This window comes from Ambystoma mexicanum, chromosome 2q (genome assembly GCF_040938575.1).
Source record: "Ambystoma mexicanum isolate Mex_15411 chromosome 2q, UKY_AmexF1_1, whole genome shotgun sequence".
Taxonomy (NCBI): Eukaryota; Metazoa; Chordata; class Amphibia; order Caudata; family Ambystomatidae; genus Ambystoma; species Ambystoma mexicanum.
Window position 1 is genome coordinate 743,371,879 of NC_090924.1, and position 21,203 is coordinate 743,393,081.

Consider the following 21,203-nt stretch of genomic DNA (forward strand, 5'->3'; position numbering starts at 1 on the left):
AAAAAAAAATGCGGGGCCTGACTATCCTCCTCCTCCTCCTCCTCCTCCTGCAGTGTCCCACGATTACTGCTGCGAGGAATGGTACATTCATTGTAGCTGTATGAGCTTGTTTGCTGTTTGTGCGCACTTTTATGCTGCGCGGTGGCGCTTACACCAGCTTTCGCCTAGCGTATGTGTTTCCGGCTTTGCATGTCTTTTGGCGCGCGCAGGTTTGCCCTGTTCGATTCCATGAATACGTCAGCGTGCGAGTGGGCGTTGCGAGGATTTCGCAGCCATACTTCCCCGTAACGCCCACATTTTTGCGTGTTGTTCCCCATTCCGTGTGTTCTGCCCCCTTTTTAGGTGTGTGGTGTGCTGGACGGCGTGCGCCTTCACTGGGCTTCTCGCGCACAGCCTTCGGGATGTCGCAATGACGGTATGAGACATGCACAGAGTCGCAAGTCCCAGGTAAGCCATGCGCAGTTCCTTCCATGAATCGGGAAACAAGAGCTTGCGTGGGTTTCGCATGGGTGCTCTGCGATTTCCACGCTTGCGCCCTTGTTTTCGGCACACATGAATTCCATGAATTTCCCTGTAAATTTAATGGCTTAAAAATGGATACTTGGAATGTCAACAGATTAAATAATCCGATTAAAAGAACAAAAGTTCTTTCATACCTCTGGAAAAAAGAAGGAAACATAACTTTTTGTCACAAGACACATTTAGATAACACAGAGTCAAGAAAAGCTTACAAAAAGATGTAAAGGCCAGAGTTTCTATGCCCTGGCAATCAAAAAGAAAAAAATGGGTTGGTGATTATTTTGAAAGATATTGGTTGTTTCACCACGCACTAGTCAGGGATCGAAATTGGGATCTGTTTACCAGGAGCAAAAAGCAGCTCCTGGGTATCAGCCATAACCATTTAGGCAGGAGCTACCTGTGGGGAGCCAGGAGCTAGTACAGAGTGCACTGCAAATCTAACTTTGCAGAAGATGCAAACTCTTTAACTTTTTGTCATTTTCATGTCATCCAATATGCTCTGTGTCCGTTAAGTGTGTTTTTTATTGTCCTTTATATACATTACCAAACATACATAGTTGAAAATCACAAAGCTAGGTTTGTATGGCACCACTTGCCCCAGGAGTCCAAAGTAGCTCCTGGTACCTGTTGGTTTCAAGCTAACCAGGCTTCCTTTGGCTATAACCAGGAGCTTAATAGCTCCCAGCTTCTGCCAATTTCGAACCCTGCTTCGGCAGCTAGATGTGGAAGGTCATTAGGTTCTGCTTAAGGTCACGTTAGAAGGGGAACCAGTATGGTGCATTGGTCAGCCACTGGCTCAAATAAAGATGATTCCCTTTTTTAAACAGCGTTTCGAGGCAGTTATCTCGGCACCAAGAGAGTCGCCTAGTGATTGGGTGAGAGGGTACTGGAATGAGGTTATAGAGCCATCACTAGTCAGGTCAGGTCCTAAGCGGTAATTTTTAATCACAGATGGGAAAGATTTAATGCAAATGATAGATGCAAATGATTTGGTAGCTGTTTGGAGGCATGCACACGCACGTACCAGAGACTACAACTTCTGATCATTGAGTAGTAATATGATCTTGCATGTAAATTTCACATTTATTTCAACACTAGACGCCCAAGAATTCTTAATGCAGACATCCTGGCAGGTGCCATATTGGATCATGCACCGGTACAGGTACGCATGCGTCACACAGGCCTGACTAATCAAACTAATTTATGGGGGTTCAATATTTTTCATTAAACAGGAGGATATGGAGGCCTGTGGTCTGTCTTTGATGATTATATGAACACAAATGTCACTAAAGATATCCAGAGATTCTGTGAGATGCAGCTAAAAACAAGCTTGGAGGAGTAGTAATAGAGAAGGGTCCGAGAAAGAAAACGGAAAAGAAATTGAGGCACCCTCTTCTGGGAAAATGTGTTAAAGAGTTGGAGGCCACCTACAGAACACACCCAACAAATGCAAACTTGACAAAACTTAACAAAGCTAGAATAGAACTCCTGCACCATTTATACAGCCAAAGCCATATTTCTTCATAAGAAAGCGGGTAGTACCTTCTTTGGCCAGGGGAATAAGCTAGGTAAATTGTTAGCACACTTCATAAACGGAAACCGTTATCTAAAGTTATGTTGGAATTTAAAGAATGTTGGGGAAGCCTATACTCGGATCAGAAAGGGCTTAATAGAGCATTTCGAACCCAACACCCTCTATGCTTCACAGGGTGGGGTTGCGGAACAAGAGTATTATTTATTTCTACAATCTATCTCGCTCCCTAAATTGTCGAGGTTGCTAGCAATATGGTGCAATCCCTAACAGAAGAGGAAGTGATGTGAGTGATGGCCTGAAAAATAACAAGGCTGCCAGGCTGGCTGGATTTGGTTTTATCTTTTACAGGATCACAAAGGAGTCGATTGTACCCCATTTAACAAGAATTTTTAACATGTTCTTAGAACACACGTAAATCTCAATCTATGAATCGGGCTACAGTGGTTGTGATCCCAAAACACAGAAAAGATCATACAGAGTGTGGCAGCTGTCGTCTCATCTTGTTAATAAATTCATGCTTGAAGATACTGATTAAACATTTAGCTGACAGAGTCCAAAAGCTTAATAAGGAAGGACATTCTACACCTGGACAGGTTGGCTTCATGGCTAAATATACCTTGACAGACCATATGCATAGACTGGCACATATAATCACAGCCTCACGCTCTCTGGCTGCAAATGTACCTGGATTTCTGTCGATGCCGTGAAGGCGTTTGATAGGGTACAGTGGCCTTTCCTTATGTGCATCCTAGTTGAGTTTGTATTTTATGTAAACTTCATAAGCAGTATCAGAAAGGCATGTAGCTTACTGACAGTTTCAATTGCCACTGGAGGTGAGGCATCCCCCACCCTTTGTGTTAGAGAGTGGTACAAGACAATGCTGTCCCTTATGAACCGTCCTATTTGCAGTAGCGCTAGAGCCCTTCGCCTGTAGGACTGTAGATAAGAGAAGCATATCCAGCAAAAAGATGGGCAGGCTGACTTAGAAAATCCTGCTATACGCCTTGGACCTCGAACACTGGCAAACCTAGAGAAAGATTTATTGACGATTATATGAATTACATATGGAAAATTGTGAAATTATACAGTCCAAGGCATAAATTCGTTTTCAAAAATTGATTAGCAGAGTTTGCTAATTAAAATATTCTTGATTAACAAACAAACACATTTGATTAGCAATGATGCACACGCCTCTTCTAGCCCATACGTGCGAGGACTTGCAGACCAGACTTCGCTGTCATGGGCTTCTCTTTGAGCCGCACCGAGAAGCCCATGGGGGGCACATAGGGCTTTCATGTGCACAGGGTGTAAGAGAACTCTCCTGCTCAGCGTGGAGGTCTGAATCCATTCTTTGATTTCATTATCTGAATAGGACATGCAAGACTGAGCAAGGACAACAACACATTTAAAAACTTGCTGAAGGCCAATGTGGAGAAAACAGTGAAGCTGGAAGTATAATAACCTCAAGACCCTGAAAATATGTGAGGTGGATGTTATTTCCAACAACATGTGGAGCATAGAGGGGCTGCTCGGGTCTGGTGTGCGGTTCTGCAGCTTCCAAGGCATCAACAAATTTGTGTGGCATGTGCTGAATGTAGAACCCAACTCGCGTGCCTCTTAAATTGGCCTTCAACCCTTAACAGACTACTTTGTTGGGTTGGACCAAATACTACAAGGGTCTGAAGATTTCTACGCATTAGTTGAATCGATTGAGGGCAAACCCTTGAAAATCACGGTTTATAACACAAAGACCGATGCCTGCAGAGACATTGTTGTGATGGCCAATGGAGCCTGTAGCAGTGAAGGGAGTTTGGGCCATGGAATTGGTTATGGTTCTTTGCACAGAATTCCTCTGCAATCTGTTCCACTGAGTCCCATGAGAAGGTCAGAACAAATACAGCCGTCGCCCTTGTCCTCAGAAAGCATTCCTTCCCTTCCATCTAGAAACAGATATGATGAGGCTCCTCTCAAGTTTACCCTGCAGAAGTTGCAGATTTGTCCCAACCCCAGAACATTATTGGCTATGATATTAAAACCTCCCTTCTGCCTCTGCCTGTTCAGAGAGTTATGGTTCCAGGATGTCTTGATGTGTCTGGTGTTCCAATGCCTGAACTGACCAATGTATCAAACATCATCCTTCAACTTTTCAACAGGCTCTTTGCCAGGAGTTGAAAGTTTACCTATAAACAGGGGTGCTGCCATTGGTTTTTTAGATCCTGCCACCTCTCCTCCAGAACTGCCCTCCATGCCTCTTCCAGACAATGCAATGTCTCTTTCTCATCTCAACAGAGCAAACACCAAAGCAGAGTTTGACGTGGAATATGGTGCTCAAGAGGATGGAGCACAAAACCAGGCTGAGCTTACTTCACCAGATGGCTCTCTCAGACTAATATTTGTAATCTCACCAGAGGTTATTTGTACAAAATACATAAAATGAGCATCAATACAGCATTTATGTGAAGTAAGACATTGTGAGAGGAGTCTGGCCCTGCACATTTTTTTAAAAGTCCACTAGATCTGCAGGTCGAGTAACTTTGCTTACCTGCTCGACCTAGAGAAATGCACTCGACCCATGGCGACAGTAGACAAAAAATTTAAACGCACTTTCTTTAAAATAGCGCATGTCACCACAAACCCTATTTGTATTTTATTTATTTATAAAGTGCACCGGGCCCAAGGGCAACTGGGCGCATAATCTTGTAGAACAAAGTTACAGTTACATACAGTAAGGAAAAGGAACAAGGCTCAACCAATTTACAGACACATATTGGTATGAGCTAAATGGAAGTAAGGTAATGTCAATTGAGAACAGGGAGATATGTACAATAAAACCGGAAAGGCGTTGTGGTCTAGTGCTCAGAGCTGCTAGACTTACCATGTTACAGTCACAAACGGAATGAACCAGCTAGCAGTGTGGCAGCATAAGTTAGATGCAGGACAGTGTATACAATAGGACAAGCGAGGCAGTATGCTCACGTACTCAGAGCTAGGACCCGCAAGGCCATGTAAGCAGTAGCACAGCGAGTATATCCGTTTTGTGCGAAGAGCCAAGACTTGGTTTTGTTCTTGAAAGAGCGGACCGACGGCTCAGTTCTAATGTCATTTGGGAGGGAATTCCATAACTTAGTGGCCAGGACAGGGAAGCTCTTACCCCCAGCTTTTTGTAGTTTGAATCTGGGAAGGGAGATAGTATAAGTTTGGGCTGCTCTCAAGGGACATGTAGACATGTGGAGTGTAAGGCGATTGGAAAGGTAGGAGGGGGCCTTGTTGGCCAGGCACTTGTGCGTCAAGGCAATAGTTTTCAGAGAGATTATGTACTTAACAGGCAACCAACGAAGATTACTTCTGTGGTCGGAGATGTGTTGGTTTCTCGGAATGTTTAATGCCGCTCTAATAGCATTGTTCTGGGTAATTTGTGGTTTGTTAGACAGGCTGGTCCCTAGATAGAGGGCTCTGCAATAGTCCATCTTAGACATGATAAGAGTTCCGGCCAGTATGATGCAGTTAGGCGTGGATAGAAATGGTCTGCAGGCCGTGATCAGTTTGCATGTGTAGGCCGAAGCAGACCTGACTGCATTAGTTTGTCTGGTCAGTGATAGTGTGGAGTCAAGGTAAATTCCTAGCATTTTTGTATCCTTGGCGACCTTGCGGATGTGGCCGTTAATGATGAAAGACTTGAAGGAATGGTCAAGCTTATTAAGGCATTGAGTGGAGCCCAGAATGAGGAGTTCCATCTTGTCATCATTGAGGAAAAGTTCATGTTGGGCCATCCAAGTCTGAATGACCATATAGACGTCATTCAAGGATTTAGTATCCACTGTATAATGACCCGTGATGGGGATGGGTATCTGGGTGTCATCGGCATAATTAGTGTATGAGACACCCAGATAGTCAAGAGCATCAAAAAGTGGTTTGGTAAAAACATTATACAGTGTAGGGGGGACACACGAGCCCTGAGGGACGCCACAGTGAATGGGAGCAGAGTCCGCAGCAGCTAAGGGGGAGAAAACCTGCACGGATCATTGTTTAAGAAGGAACTGATCCAGGCAGTGGCAGAATCAGAGAAGTGGGCGGCTGATGTGAGGTGCTGGCACAGGATTTGGTGATTGACCAAATCAAAAGCAGCAGAAAGATCAAGTAATAAGAGCACAACTAATTTCCCATTGTCTTTTAAAACCTCAATTTGTGTTTTGAGGTATGCAATTTTTTCCAAGAGTGTGGTCTGAATGTTAGCACACCATTTGCTATCTTTGATACAGGAATCGGGAGGCGGGGCAGATGATTCAAGTTCCTTTAGGATCTTAAATAATTCTTTAGTGTTAGAGTCTGCTTATGAAATGCGGTTGTTAAAAATCTCTTTTTTAGCCTAGAAGATAGCTTCTTTGTAATTGAGGGAGGCTAAAATGAGACCGTCCTTGTGGGCATCAGAAGGGTGGCTTTTCCACCGGGATTCGGCACTACGTTTAGCTTTACGGAGCACTCTTAGCTGTGGTGTGAACCACGAGTTGAGATGTGTGTGTGTGGTTTCGATTTCCTAAGCTTAAGGGGAGCTATAGAATTTAGAGCTGTCAGCGTGGCGTGATTATAGGTATCTGTTAAGATTGCTGGATTAGAGCATGAATCTGTAACCTTATTAAGGGTGGGAAGAATAAGAGGGAGTAATTTGTCTTTTATGTCCCTTTTGTTTCCAGTGGGCATGGCAAGCGCGATCGTAGGTGTGGGGCGAAGGATAGCTTCAACATTGAAAGTAATAATGTGGTGATCTGACCAAGCGCAGGGTGAATTAGTTTGTAAACTAATGTTGCAATTAGCATCGGCTAGCCAGTCGAGTGTCCTCCTTTTGATGTGGGTAGGATCTTGGATGTGATGGGTAAATCCAAGGTCAGTTAATGTATTGACGAGGTCTAACGTGGTAGGGTCGTTGGGATCTTGGTAGCCCAAGTTCAGGTCTCCAAGGAGGATAATTTGCAAATTAGTTTTAGATTTGTCTAATACTATAGATGTTATCTCGTGTACGAAGGATGTCGCAGGGCCAGGTGGTCTGTAAATGAGGTGTAATGTAGCCTTTTGATTCGGCGTTAGTGGTAGCTTTACCGAGAGAAGATCAGCTGACTTGAAGTTTAGATTAGGTATAACTCTCAAACCAAGAGTGTTTTTGTGGATGAAGGCAACTCCACTTCCTCTAGATTGCGATGTGTTGCGGTCGCATCTAGTGATGGAATAATCTGAAGGAATGGCAAGTGAAAGTAGCGGTCCGGAGGCTGCATTTAACCATGTTTCCGATATCGCAATGAAGTCCAGCTCTTGCGTCTTGATAAGGTCAGCGATGTCTAATGCATGGGCATTGAGGGATCTGGCGTTGACCAAGGCACCCTTAATCTGAGCATCTTTACAAGAGGATGCTCGGTGTTAAGATTAGCATTAAGATTTGATGTGGGAGGCACCTGGTGGCTAGGACTAGGCGATGGAAGTTTGGAGATGGTGCAAGGATTCTTAATGTGACCACAAGAGCGAGAGAATCTGGATCCTAATCTCTTGTTTCTCAGGTTTAGTGCACAGGGTTGGTTGGGTGTTGGTTTTTTAGCAAAGTCTTCCAACCATAAGGCAGGGGCGTTAAGATATCGGTTGGTAGATACATTGATGTCACATAGCAAAGGCTTATCCCATGGTGTGCCTATATGGGTGTGATGTCGGTTGCAGTATTTGGTGCAATGTAGCATTTTGAGTTGGGTCTAACATCATGGCATAGGGGGTGTTAGGTGAACGTGGGCTAACAAACTATGGTTTGGCCGTGAGGCTAGATGGCCACGCTGTGATGATTAGAAATACGAATAACATTAGACAGCGATGCAGTAGGTTACCCAAAAGCATGTTAATCAATTGCTAAGGCGCGTTTATGAGGAAACAACTAAGAAACACTATTAGAGCAGTCAGTTACTTTGCTGTATGAATGACTAAATAATATTTAGGAGCATTGAAGTTAAGTATCTAGGATTGTTGGTGGTACAATTTCGAAACAACTGGAGTGTACAATTAGGCACATATATGGCGAGGCAGCTGAACTAGCACAGGTGCCGTCAAGTATGATGCTAGGCAGAATGGGCACAATCATATAGTAGCATCAAAGATGGGCACAATCATGTAGTAACATCAAAATGGGCACAATCAAGTAGTAGCATCAAAATGGGCACAATCATGTAGTAGCAACAAAATGACTATAGGTGCAAACAGGCGTCAACGACCAAAATAATATGCAGAACCAGATGACAACTACCGTTGCTGTAGGTACAGTGAGGTAGCAGCGACCAAAAAACAGTTAGGCACAGCATAGAACTAGCAACTAAGATTATTGTTAGTGCACGCATACAGTCTTATAGGGCAGCAGTGAAAAAGTTGGTCACATTTATGAGTGGGCAGCTGAGCTGACAAGAGGTGCAGACAAGTATGCAGCAAAATGGGCACAATCATGTAGTAGCATCAAAACGACGACCAGAAAACAGATTATATACAGCCTCTCAACATCTGAGGTGTGTGGTCAAACTGGGCTGTCATTAAACTGAGCTGTAAAGCACATAAATGTCAGTGACTAAGACTAGACATATATTAGAATAGATGCAGATGTGGGGTAGGTGACCATCCGTTAGTCGCGTTATGCACCATATAAGTGTAAAGGCGCAGTGAGGCATGGGTTACCGATTGATAAATGGTGGTAACAGGGTGTAGAGGCTCAGGGGCTTGTGTGGATAAATGGGCAAGAGAAGATAACGTGCGTAGCGAAGCAGAGGGGCAATATTTAAGTTACACAATATGGAGTATCCGAAGCGTAGGAGGACACAGTAGATGCACTGAGTAAACGTTCAGAGCTCGCATGCTCGCGAAGGAGGGGGCACTACTATGTGGGAGATGGATAAGAGCCACTGAAAGGAAGGTTAGGCGGCCGGTGGAGCCAATGTAGTAACAGATAACAGTATGAGCTTGAATGAGCATACAAGAAGCAAAGTTATACAATATGATAGACAAGCCTAATCTACGTTGTAGGCAAAAGTAAGGTTTTGACTAAGAGCAGAGCATGAAGCAGTAATTAGGCAAAGTATGGGAATGGCACCAAAGGTAAAGGAACAAAGTTGTTAACACAGTACACGGTGAAGAATAAGAGGTGGTTTCGTGTAGGAATCGGTTGCAGTCAGGTGCACAGTTATGGGAGTAGCCATGTGCAGGTCAAAGTCATAGGTGATAGTGCGGTAGGGTGCTTACCCAGCAGCTCGGGATCAGGCAGGAGGGTTGCAAAGTCAGTTGGGACATGGCGAAAACAGGCAGAGTTCCTGGCCCTGGCCTCTGTTGTCTCTGGACAGGCTACGGATAGGAGGCTGCCTTGTTGGGTGGCCTTAATGGGTGGGACGGTGTTCGCCTGCCGGCGAAGGGATTGGATAAAGTAGAATGAGACCTCCAATCAATGCAGACTCAGCCTGGTGGGGGCAGTGGCTACAAACAAAATAATTAGGCGGCCATGTTGAAGTTGCGACGACCTCATGGAACCTAATGGAGGCTATAGGAAAATGACGGCCATCTCAGCAAAAAGAGAACTTTACACAAATGCTGAATTGTGGCATCAGATTTTGAAATGACTGGCGCTCAGCAATATTTAAAGCAACCCACGTTGGAAATGATCGTAGGTAGGTGCAGCGGCCTAGCAAATGAGGGAATACATCCCTGGCCTCACCTGAAGTAAGGGGGGGGGCACTGCTCCAGCAGTGGCAGGGGGATCCTGCTCCTCCAAGATTCCGAATGCAAAATGAAAGGGACTTTGTTTGTCACAGTGCTACCAAACAGAGGCCCCCCCATTCACAGTGAAACTTTCATTTTGCATTTACTGCAAAGTAAATGTTCAATAAAAGTTTCAAACATCCCCTACAAATGGTCTCAGCCCTTCATAAAATGTACTCTACTATACGAGCGTAGACTTTGCATGCACTGAGTGAGTCTGTAAAATGTAAAAGGTTAGCTGCAAGAATGAACACAGATATATAGATATGATAAACAGGCTCTGAAAACAATTTGGCCAGCTCTCTCCCGCTGGTGCTAATATATAATGCAATCATAATGATAATCATAAAGCATATATGGTATTTCAGTAGATCTGTAGATGTACAGACTGAATGGAACTATTGATTATTACTTTGCATACAGATCTAGTTGGCGCAGTGTATTCATTATGTAAGACAAAAGAAAGTAAGAGACTAAGCAAAGTGGATGGCATAGCAGGCAGATAACTGGGCTAACTAGGTCGAATATTGTAGTGCGGTCACCTCACTTTCAGGGTAGCTGGTATGATGCGACAGGTTGATAAAATATAATGTCAAGGAGTATGGGATCAGCTCATAGGTTGAGCACCAGTTGAATGCAACCAGCAGGTCACAGAACTAGGTTTGCCTCAAAAACATTTGGCCTTGTGATCATGTACATTTTCAAAAGTGTTTACTTGTCAATTTGATACATCTTCCCCAACAAAATGAAATATAGTAAATTGCTATGAGATTTAGATACAATAACCTAAACTTTAAGGTAAAGCATGGGTATAATGCAGTGTTTTACATTATCAATACTGTAACTATGCATTTTGGAACAACTTGATTTTTTTTAATGGAATTGCATGACTGTCTTTAATACATACTGGTCTTTGCCAGACAGAATATAGTTAGCTTAATAAAAGTTTCATCCCAATTACTTCTGGGTTGCAGTTATTTGAAAAAGAAAAGAAATTCTGGCCTAGCCCTCCCACATAGGCTAGGCTTTTGGCACCAAGAGTCGAGGAGATGATTACTACTGCACTCTCTTCATTAGCCCCTTTGAACTTGCAGTGAACAGAGAAAGGAGGGTGGAGAGAGCAAGGTGGGCAAGAAAGGAATGCAGGGTGAGCTCTGCTTTCATTGAACAGGGTAACTTAAATAGCTAACTTTGCTTCACAAGTGTCAATTTAATTAGCAAATGTACAGAACTGCATAGCAAATTTCTATGCAACGCTACTTTTTTATGCCTTGCGGTCAATTGGGAAAAGACTGACTTACTACCGGGCACTGTAAAATGACTTCATTTTCCAAGCCAACCCCACCACCTGCGCATGTGTTTAAAGTGACGGATAATTACTTGCCTAGGGGTGCAGCAGCGTTGATCAATTGCGTTGATGGTTAAACGTAACATGGATAATACTTGGTGCATGCCACTTAAACTGACGGGAAGGGAGTCTCTATATAAGATAGTCACACTCCCTAGATGATTATACCTTTTTATCATGCTTCCTTGCATGAACCCATCATATTATTTTAAGAAATTAAAGGCTCTTCTTCTTCTTGCGGCTGGGGAGTCAGCCCAGAATTAAGCTGGAAAAGTTGTTAAATGATGAAGCTAAAGGAAAAATGAACCTCCTAAACACTAAAGTATATGTGTGGGCCACTACTAGGACAACTGGCAAGAGTTGGAATCCAGGGTAGAGAATTGCATTGTTGGGCTTCATTCAAGGACTCTGCTATTTCTGCATAACACATTGGAACACATTAGCCAGTGTTTCCCAGTAAGGCATTCAAATGTGATTATAGCTCACACTGCTGCTGTCTGGCAGTTGATGCAATAACGAATAGTTATTAAGCTGGGGCTTGCATTTAAAGATTTGATTTGGAACAATATCTTGGTACATATTGGCAAGAAGCCTTTCCATTGGCACTCATGGCTTGAGAAAGGGGTTGCTCTCTTAACACATTGTTTTGTGAGATGCACTATGGATTCTTTCAAAATTTGTTCATAGAAGCTTGATCTCACAAAACAGGATGTCTAGAGCTATTGGGGATGTTTGAAAGGCTCAGCCTGTTTTCATTTGCAAGAGGGGCCAATCTCTTCCTTTGAAACATATCTAGAGTTATATGCTATAGATGGAAAAGCTATTTGAAGGGCTTGCAAAATGTTTGCAGAAGTATTTGGAGACATACTGCGGACTCTTAATGGGAGATCGACTTGAGTGTGTAGTGGGACGATGAGACATGGCAAAAAGTATTGGAATACTCGTCCAATGGGCCATGAGGCATGAACATGAGATGGATCTCTTTGTCTTTTGTATAAAGCATATTGGTACCCAACATGGGTGCGAAAAGCACATTAATTGCTGTTGTTTCCTTGCTGGTGGGTATGTGGGTGAGGAAAGAGTCATTTTATTGTTATGGGATTGCCCAAACATGGTTTGAAATTAAGATTCGATGAGCAGGAGCTAAACCCAGCTCCTGTGTGTCGGGCATCACCCAGTAGACAGGAGCTACCACTGGGGAACCAGGAGTGATTACACCGCAAATCTAACTTACACATCAGATGTACACTTTAATTTTTTGCCCATTGTGTATGATCCATTATATTTAAATGTGTCCTAGATGTGTCCAATTTCTTGTTTATTTACATTCTCAAACACTCAAAGTGAATGTCAACATGTTGGCCTGGGGAACCAAAAGTAGCTCCTGGTAACTGTTGGTTTTAAGCTAAGCAGGCTCTAGTAGTGTAGATGCAGGAGCTAAATAACAATTTCAAACCATGCCCAAATATATTTTCATTCTGCCAAAAAAGTATTTCGATTAAATAACCAAACACTGGACACTACCCAGGAGAAATATGTATCTATATGATTGCTGGGCATGACAGACAATGATTGGAACCGTTCTAACCAGCAGACAAAATGGGTTTGTGTAGCCTTGGCCAGAGCAAGAAGGGTGATCATGAGACCATGGAAATCAATTGAGGAAGGATTATATAAGTGATGGAAAGAGCTACACATTGGAGGCTCTGAATCTCATCTTCTGGTTTGAGGAAAGAGTTGCTGCCAGATGACATGCCTTCATATCATATGCTTGAATGTATCGGTTTTTGGTTTCCAATAAGGCTTGGTGGGAAAGGGGGAAAGAAGGGCTGGAAGGGCTGGTGGAATTGGAAATGGTGTATTTTGGAGACTTTTTTATTTCTTGTGCATTTATATTTCTCTGGTGCTTGCGATTTATCAATAACAATAAAAATGGTCAAAAAAATGTAAAGAAGGTAATTCACGAGCGGTTGGTACATGACCCTAATATTTTTAGCTGCTCAGAGATCTTCATACTAGATAGTTCACCAGTTTATGCCTTAGAGAAGAGTTGCATTGGCACTTAGGAGAGACCCTGTTCCCACAGCTCTCCCATTGTGGACACTACCGGAGGCCCACCATAAGGGAGGAACTCATTGATGCCCATTGTCGTGTCCCGCAAGAGTTGCTGGAGTCTGACAAAAATACATACGGAGTGTGGTCAATCTGAGAGACACAGTGCTGTGAAACTGCCTGGCTTCAAAATGGCAGAGGGGTAATTTATGCTATTGGCTCACACTGCCACAACGTAAATTAAAGTAAGCTACCCACAGGGGAGCAATAGAGTTTAGTCTTAAGAAAAAGTGAAAAACACCTGAATAAGAAAAATTATATTATATAAAACTAATCATGTTTGCTTGTCAAAAGAGAGAAAAAGGAATAATCGATCCAGTCTTTTATTTGTATTTGTATTTAGTAGTTATTTTATTTGTATAGCGCAAACCAGGCCCGTAGACTACCGGGCGCATATCTTGAGGCAGTGGTTACATAACACAACATTTTACATTACATATAACACAACAGTTTACATTACATAGAGACATATAAATAGAACATAGGCTTGAGCAATAGAGTAAGATCACAATGAGTTCAGGGTGGGCAAGTTTCTGATAGAGACAGGCACAGAGTTCCACAATTTGGCTGCCAGAACTGGGAAGCTGGCCCCAACGGCTGTTTGGAGCTTGAATCTAGGGATCAGTAGGCTCTGGCTAGTGGCAGACCTTAGTGAGCGGGGTCGGATATACTGGGTAAACTGGGAGGATAAGTAGCTACGGGCCTGGTTATTCATGCATTTGTAGGTCAAGGCAAGAGATTTTAGAGAGATCCTTTGGGAAACTGACAGCCAGTGAAGGTTCTTCCTGGTTTCAGAGATATGGGCTGATCTAGGGATGTTGAGTGCTGCCCTGATGGCGTTATTTTGTATAATCTGTAGTTTGTCCAGGTTACAATGGTTGGTGCCTTGGTACAGAGTATTACAATAGTCAAGTTTGAACATGACTAAGGTTCTAGCAAGGGTAGTGCAGTTCTGAGAAGAGAGAAAAGGGCGACACGCTGTGATCAGCTTGCATGTGTAGGCAGATGCTGCTACTACAGCATTAGTTTGTCTGTGAAGGTATAAAGTGGAGTCTAGGTAAATTCTGAGTGTTTTAGTATCTTTGGAAACTTTTATGGAGATTCCGTCGATATTGAAGGAACTGAACATGGGGTTCGAATTGTTGAGTCTTTGCTGAGTCCCAAGGATGAGGAGCTCTGTCTTGTCGTCATTAAGACGGAGCTCATGATGTGCCATCCAGGTTTGAATGACGTGATATATGTCATTCAAAGCTTTCGAGTCTACCATATAGTCACCTGTGATGGGGATGAGTATCTGGGTGTCATCGGCATAATTGGTGTAGGTGACACCCAGATAATCAAGCACATCGAACAGGGGTTTAGTGAAGACATTGTCAAGGGTGGGGGATACACACGATCCTTGAGGGACCCCAAGTCGAAGGCGTCGGATAAATCTAGTACTAGTAGCAGGGCTAGTTTACCTTTGTCTTTGAGATCCTCAATTTGGCTTTTGAGGTCTAAGAGGGCTGGCTCCGTACCGTGCTTAGGTCTGAAGCCGGATTGTCTGGTACCTAGAAGGTTATTGGTTTCCAGATAGTCCTGTATCTGCAGATATGCAGCTCGATCTAAGATTTTCAGGAGAAATGGGACCGTTGTGATGGGCCTATAGTTAGTTGGTACCTCAGGATCCAGAGTTGTTTTTTTTTTTTTAGAAGAGGGATAACCCACGCATCCTTTAAGTTGTTAGGGACCACTCCCGATTGAAAAGAGGAGTTGATAAAGGTTGTAATGAAGGGTGCGAGGTCGTGGGCAGATTCCTTAATGATAGGAGCTGGACAGGCATCCCCTTGGCAGTTTGAGGGTTTTAAGTTGCCGATGATTCTTTCAACCTCGAGGGTGGTGAGCAGCATAAAGCTGAAAGGCAAGGGAGGGTCTAGGGTGGTAGTTATGGGTGGCATGGTTTTGCTTGAGAGGGGCGTATGGAGAGAATTTTGTTTATCATTGATTTTACGTTGCAGAGTGGTTATTTTGTTGAGAAGTGCATTTTGTATATTGTTGAACCAGGTGTTGTCTTTGGTGCATGTGTCGGGGGTAGGTGATGGGGATTATAGTTCTTTGAGAATTTTGAAGAGTTCTCTTGTGTTGGATTCTGCTTGGGATATGCGCAGGTTGTAAGTCTTTCTTGGCTTGAAGGATGGCTTCCTTGTAGTTCAGTGAGGTGATCAGGAGGGAGGCTTTATTGGTCGCACTAGGATGACTTTTCCAAAGTGCTTCGGCCTTGCGCTTTTCTTTGCGTAGATTGTTAAGCTCCGGTGTGAACCAAGAATTCAGGTGAGACTGTTTGGCTTTGCGAATTATTAGCGGGGCTATGGTCTCAATAGCTTTGAGCAGAGTACTGTTGAAAGTATCTAATAGGACAGTGGGGTCCTTGTGCAACAGGGCACATGTGTTCAGAATAGGGAGGATGAGAGGAAGCAGTTTCTCCCTGGTGATATCCTTTTTATTTCTAGTGGGTATAGCCGGGGCTATAGTAGGTGTGGGCTGAGGGTTGATGGCTGGCATGAGGAAGGTAATGACGTGATGGTCAGACCAAGCGCAGGCAGTATTAGAGCCGACAGTGGTATTACATTTGAAGTCTGCTATCCAGTCTTGCGTTCTACCCTTGTTATGGGTAGGATCTTGAATACGCTGCTGGAACCCTAGGTTGGTGAGTGTAACGCTCACCTGATTCTCGCAGAGGCACCGGTCTTGACTGGGCGACTACCGTATCTTCAAAGGTGATGTGCAGCACCCGGTTGGCTCTTTGGGCTGGACCTCTGTGCACTGTATGCCTGACGTGTAGAGTAAGATGTCTGCAGATAGAAAATATGGGGTTAATGAACTGGGGTTACTGGGGTGTCCCTATCTCTTTCCTCTTCTCCTCTCCCGTAGACCCCCAAAGGTTAACGCTCTCACCTTAGGTAAGTGAATGCCGAGCTCTCCATCTGCCTCGGGGCAGGGTGCTGTAACCAGTTTCTTCACTGGATAGGTAGCGCAGGCCTCTTGACTTCAGAGGACTGCTGTCCGTCGTTTACTGCACGAACGGTAAGTTTCGAGTCATTCAAATGTCTTTAAAGTCTTTAGTAATGATGTCTCTTGTTTTGCAGGGTTCCGGCGATGGCGGATGACGGGCTGAAGTGAGTTGAAGATGGAGCCCGTGTGATGAATAGAAGCGCCTGGAAGCACGTAAGTAAGCGCTTGTTGCCTGCTTCACTATGCGCTCTGTCTTTTTATTTTGCAGGTACGAGTTCGGAGCGGCTGCAGGGTGCCGGAATACCCACTGGATTAGATGTGGAAAGGAGTAATGGCACGTGAGTATTAAAGTTCCCCAATGTCTTTAAACGCACCTTGTTTTGTCTTTCAGATGCCGGAATGCAGTGTGAAGACCTCCGGAGCGCACGAAGAGTAGGTAAGCCTTTGCCTTTCAGATGCCGGAATGCTAACCTGTTCTTTCTTGTCTTTATAGGTGTTGCTGAAGACTGGATTCAGGATGGTAAGCCTTTGCCTTTCAGATGCCGGAATGCTAACCTGTTCTTTCTTGTCTTTATAGGTGTTGCTGAAGACTGGATTCAGGATGGTAAGCCTTTTTCCTTAGGCCCAGGACCGGATGCAGAAGACACGATGAGCGTTCTGCTGCAGAGGTTGCAGAATAACGCAAAGCAAGATTCATCCACCGGGTGTGGTTTAAATAGCCTCCTGTAGTGCTTAGGTGTCTCCTTCCACAGCCACGCCTAAGTAAGAAAAGAGTTCCTGGTAAGAAAAGAGTTCCTGCCTTCCAGAAGAGTTCCAGTGTTCTGAATCTAGGGAGTGGCTCCAGCCCCACCCAACAGGAAAAGTAGTTCCAAACAGAAGAGGATCAGAGGCTCAACTGGCAGGCAAGTAAGCAGCATGGTCTGCTGAAGGTAAGTCCACCCAAGCATTATGAGCCCAGCGCTTGCAGCGCTGGGACTGGGCATATTTATGAGCCTGGTGCCACTGGCGCCAGGACTGGGTCCAAAAGGTCCCAATTGGGACTGGTTGGCACTCGGAACCTGGGTTATGGATCTGCTTCCAAGGGAGTTGGGAAAACCCTGACCTTTTGGAAGCAGAGATCATGACAGTACCCCCCCCTCAAGGCCCCTCCCAAACCGGGCTTCTCCGGGGGTTTTGGCTTGTCAGGAAATGTTCGGTGAAATCTTTTGATTAGGCGAGGAGCGTGGACATATTCAGCAGGTTCCCAGGATCTCTCTTGGGGGCCGTAGCCTTTCCAGTCAATTAGGTAGAATAGTTTAGATTTGGAGATCTTGGAGTCCAGAATGCTTTTGACTTCAAACTCGAGTTCTCCATCCACTAGGATAGGTTTTGGAGATTTGGTTAGTCGGGTTTGAGGTTGCACGGGTTTTAATAGAGAGACGTGGAAGACCGGATGTATCTTCATGTGCGGGGGCAAGTCCAACTTGACCGCTACTGGGTTTACTATGGTAGTGATGGAATAGGGACCAAGGTATCTTGGGTTGAATGTGCGTGGCCCTTTTAGAGATAGATATTTGGTGGATAACCAGACTTGATCCCCTACTTGATAGTGAGGGGCTTCCTTCCGATGTTGATCTGCTCCTTTCTTGTATTGTTCTTTAGCCCTTTGAAGGTGAGAAACAGCTTCCTTAAAGGCTTGGGTGATTGTAGAATGCAGGTAGTCTACTGCTGGTGTTTCAAGATCTTGGAGGGGATCCAACTCTGAGGTTCGAGGGTGACTGCCGTACAAAAGAAAAAATGGGGTTTTCCCAGTTCCCGAATGGACAGAGTTATTGTAGGCATACTCGGCTATCCAAAGGATATCTTTCCAAGTTTTTTCAGTTTGTTGCAGCATGCAGCGTAAATACTGTTCCAGAGTTTGATTGGTCCTCTCGGTTTGTCCGTCGGTCTGAGGGTGGTGATTGGTCGATAGTCTCACATCAATTTGAGCCGACCGACAGCAACTTCGCCAAAAATGAGAAATAAATTGACTACTTCGATCCGAAATTAGAACCGAAGGAAAACCGTGCAGTCGGACGATGTTTTCGAGAAATTCTCGGGCCAGAGTTGCTGCTGTTGGCAAGCCTTTGAGCGGAATGAAATGCGCCATCTTGGAGAATAAGTCCACGATTACTAGAATCGTATTGTATCCGGAGCATGGAGGTAGATCGGTGATGAAGTCCATAGAAAGCGTATGCCAAGGGCGAGGTGGGATGTCAATAGGGCGTAAGAGGCCTGCTGGTCTTTCCTTTTGACTCTTGTTTTGGGCGCATACTCCACAGGACATTATAAAGTCTCTGATATCTTTTTTCCAAGACGGCCACCAGAAGTAGCGCTTGATCTTTTCTGAGGTCTTGGCTATACCGGGATGACCTTCCATTAAAGAGTCGTGATAACAAGAGATTACTTTTTTCTGTAAATCTGTGCTGGGTAGGTATAATCGTTCTTGGAAATACCATAAGTTGTCCTTTACTGCAAAGTCCTTTCCCTGCAGATGCCAATTCTGTATGTCTGCTGGAGTTACAAGTTGCCTGGCTTTATCCTTAACTTCCTCTATGGATTCTGTGGCGATTACACCCAGAATTCTTTGTTCGGGAATGATTGGTACAGGTTTAGGGTTGACCAAGTGTTCTTCCACTCCCATCCGAGAAAGGGCATCGGCTTTACCGTTCTTTGTACCAGGTCGATAGGTAATTATGAAGTCAAACTCGGCAAAGAATAATGCCCAACGAAGTTGTCTAGAGGATTGGGCTTTTGCGGTCTTCAAATATTGCAGGTTTCGGTGATCCGTAATCACAGTAACGGTGTGTCGGGCCCCCAGCAGATAATGCCGCCAAGCCTTAAAGGCAGACTTGATAGCCAGAAGTTCCTTGTCAGTAATCGTGTAATTGATTTCAGGAGGCGAGAATTTGCGGGACCAAAATGCCACGGGATGCAACTGATTGGTTACCGGGTCCTTTTGTGATAGAACTGCCCCCATGGCAAGGCTTGAAGCATCAGTTTCCACGATGTAGGGGAGTTCGGGGCGAGGGTGTTTTAAGATTGGTGCAGAGATAAATTTAGTCTTCAAATCCTGGAAAGCTTGTTCCGCCTCGGTAGACCATTCAAAACGTTTGTTTTTCTTTAACAAGGCAGTGATGGGCTGGACTATTCGAGAGAATTCGGGGATAAACCTGCGGTAAAAGTTAGCGAAGCCTAACATGCTTTGCACACCTTTTACGGAGGATGGTGATGGCCATTTGAGAACTGCATCGACCTTCTTTGAATCCATACGCACTCCGCCAGGTGATAATATGAATCCCAAGAATTCAACTTCAGTCACGTTGAAAACACATTTTTCCAACTTAGCGAAAAGTTTGTGTTGGCGCAATCTTTCGAGGACCATTTTCACGTGTTTCCGATGTTCAGATTCCGATGAAGAATAAACGAGGATGTCGTCAATGTAAACAACAACACATACATCTATGAGCTCTCTGAGGACATCGTTCATAAAATATTGAAAGGCGGCCGGGGCATTGCAAAGTCCGAAGGGCATGACCTGATATTCAAATAGCCCATACTTGGTGCGGAAGGCCGTCTTCCATTCATCGCCCTCTTTTACTCGTACCAAGTGGTAAGCTCCTCTAAGATCCAGCTTTGTATATATGCATGCTTTTCTGACTTGGTCCAGGAGTTCAGGGATCAAAGGTAACGGATATCTATTCTTAACGGTGATCTGGTTCAGGGAGCGATAATCGATACAAGTTCTAAGGTCTCCTTCCTTTTTTGGAACGAAGAACAAAGCTGAAGAAGCAGGGGACTTGGAAGGACGAATAAACCCATTTGCCAGGTATTGATCCAGGTATTGTCGAAGGTGAAGGTTCTTAGGCTCGGTGAGGGCATAAATTCTACTACAAGGAGGAGTAGATCCAGGTATCAGGTCTATCTGGCAGTCATAAGACCTATGAGGAGGTAGAGAGTTAGCCTGATCCTTCCGGAAAACATCTTGGTATTCTAGGTATTCGGGAGGTAACTGGAGAGTCTCTGAAGAAATTGCGGCCAGTGCAACACCAGGTGGAGGGTGACAAGTAGAGACACATTCTGGAAACTGGACCGTTATTGCTCGCCAATCGATCAGAGGATTGTGTTTCTCTAACCAAGGTATTCCTAGAATAATCTGAAACTGAGGGGCCTTGATCACATCGAACACGATCTTCTCATGGTGTCCATCTTGACTTACTAGCGTCACCTCTTGAGTGGTATGCGTTACTGGCCCGGAGGCTATCTCCGTACCATCCACCGTAGTAATGACGTCCTTTACAGCCTTGGGACAAAGAGTTAGATTCATTCTCAAAACCATTTCATGATCCACATAATTGCCGATGGCACCGCTGTCGACGTAAGCTTCAATTGCATGTAATCGATCCGGATTATCAGGGCTAATGAGGACCATAGGTATCACGAAATGCGAGGTCACGGAACTGGTTTTCACGCTCGGCAAGAGGACCTCTATTCTTGTCGGGCGAGGTCGTTTCCCTGCTCAGAGTTTGTAACTTTGGTAACTGCAGCTCCTACTGCCTTCTTGGCAGGTTTCACCGGACAGTCTCGAAGAAAGTGCCCTGAGTTTCCGCAATATAGGCATAATTGCAACTGTTTCCTCCTTTCCCGCTCCCTTTGTGTTAGAGGACCTTTCAGACCCCCTATTTGCATGGGTTCCCCGGAGTCTACTCCTTTGGAAGGAGTTGGCGGTTTGGAAAATACTCGAGCATCAAACTTGGAACGATCGGCCTTCCTGTTCTGCAGCCTGTGATCTATTTGAACGACCAAGTCTATATAATCTGAACAGTCTTGTGGGGGATTCACTACTTGGGCTAAAACGTCTTTGAGCTCTCCACGTAGACCTCTATAAAACAGCGTAATCCTTTTGTCCTCAGGCCA

General features: G+C 44.5%; 1 protein-coding gene and 1 pseudogene across 1 annotated transcript in view; both read left to right on the forward strand.

The window, feature by feature from the left end:
* Window positions 1–21,203, forward strand: part of UBE3C (ubiquitin protein ligase E3C) — a 2,658,557-nt gene that overhangs the window by 72,346 nt on the left and 2,565,008 nt on the right. The gene's annotated exons all lie outside the window — the stretch shown is intronic.
* Window positions 3,293–4,225, forward strand: LOC138568803 (Golgi reassembly-stacking protein 1 pseudogene; annotated as a pseudogene).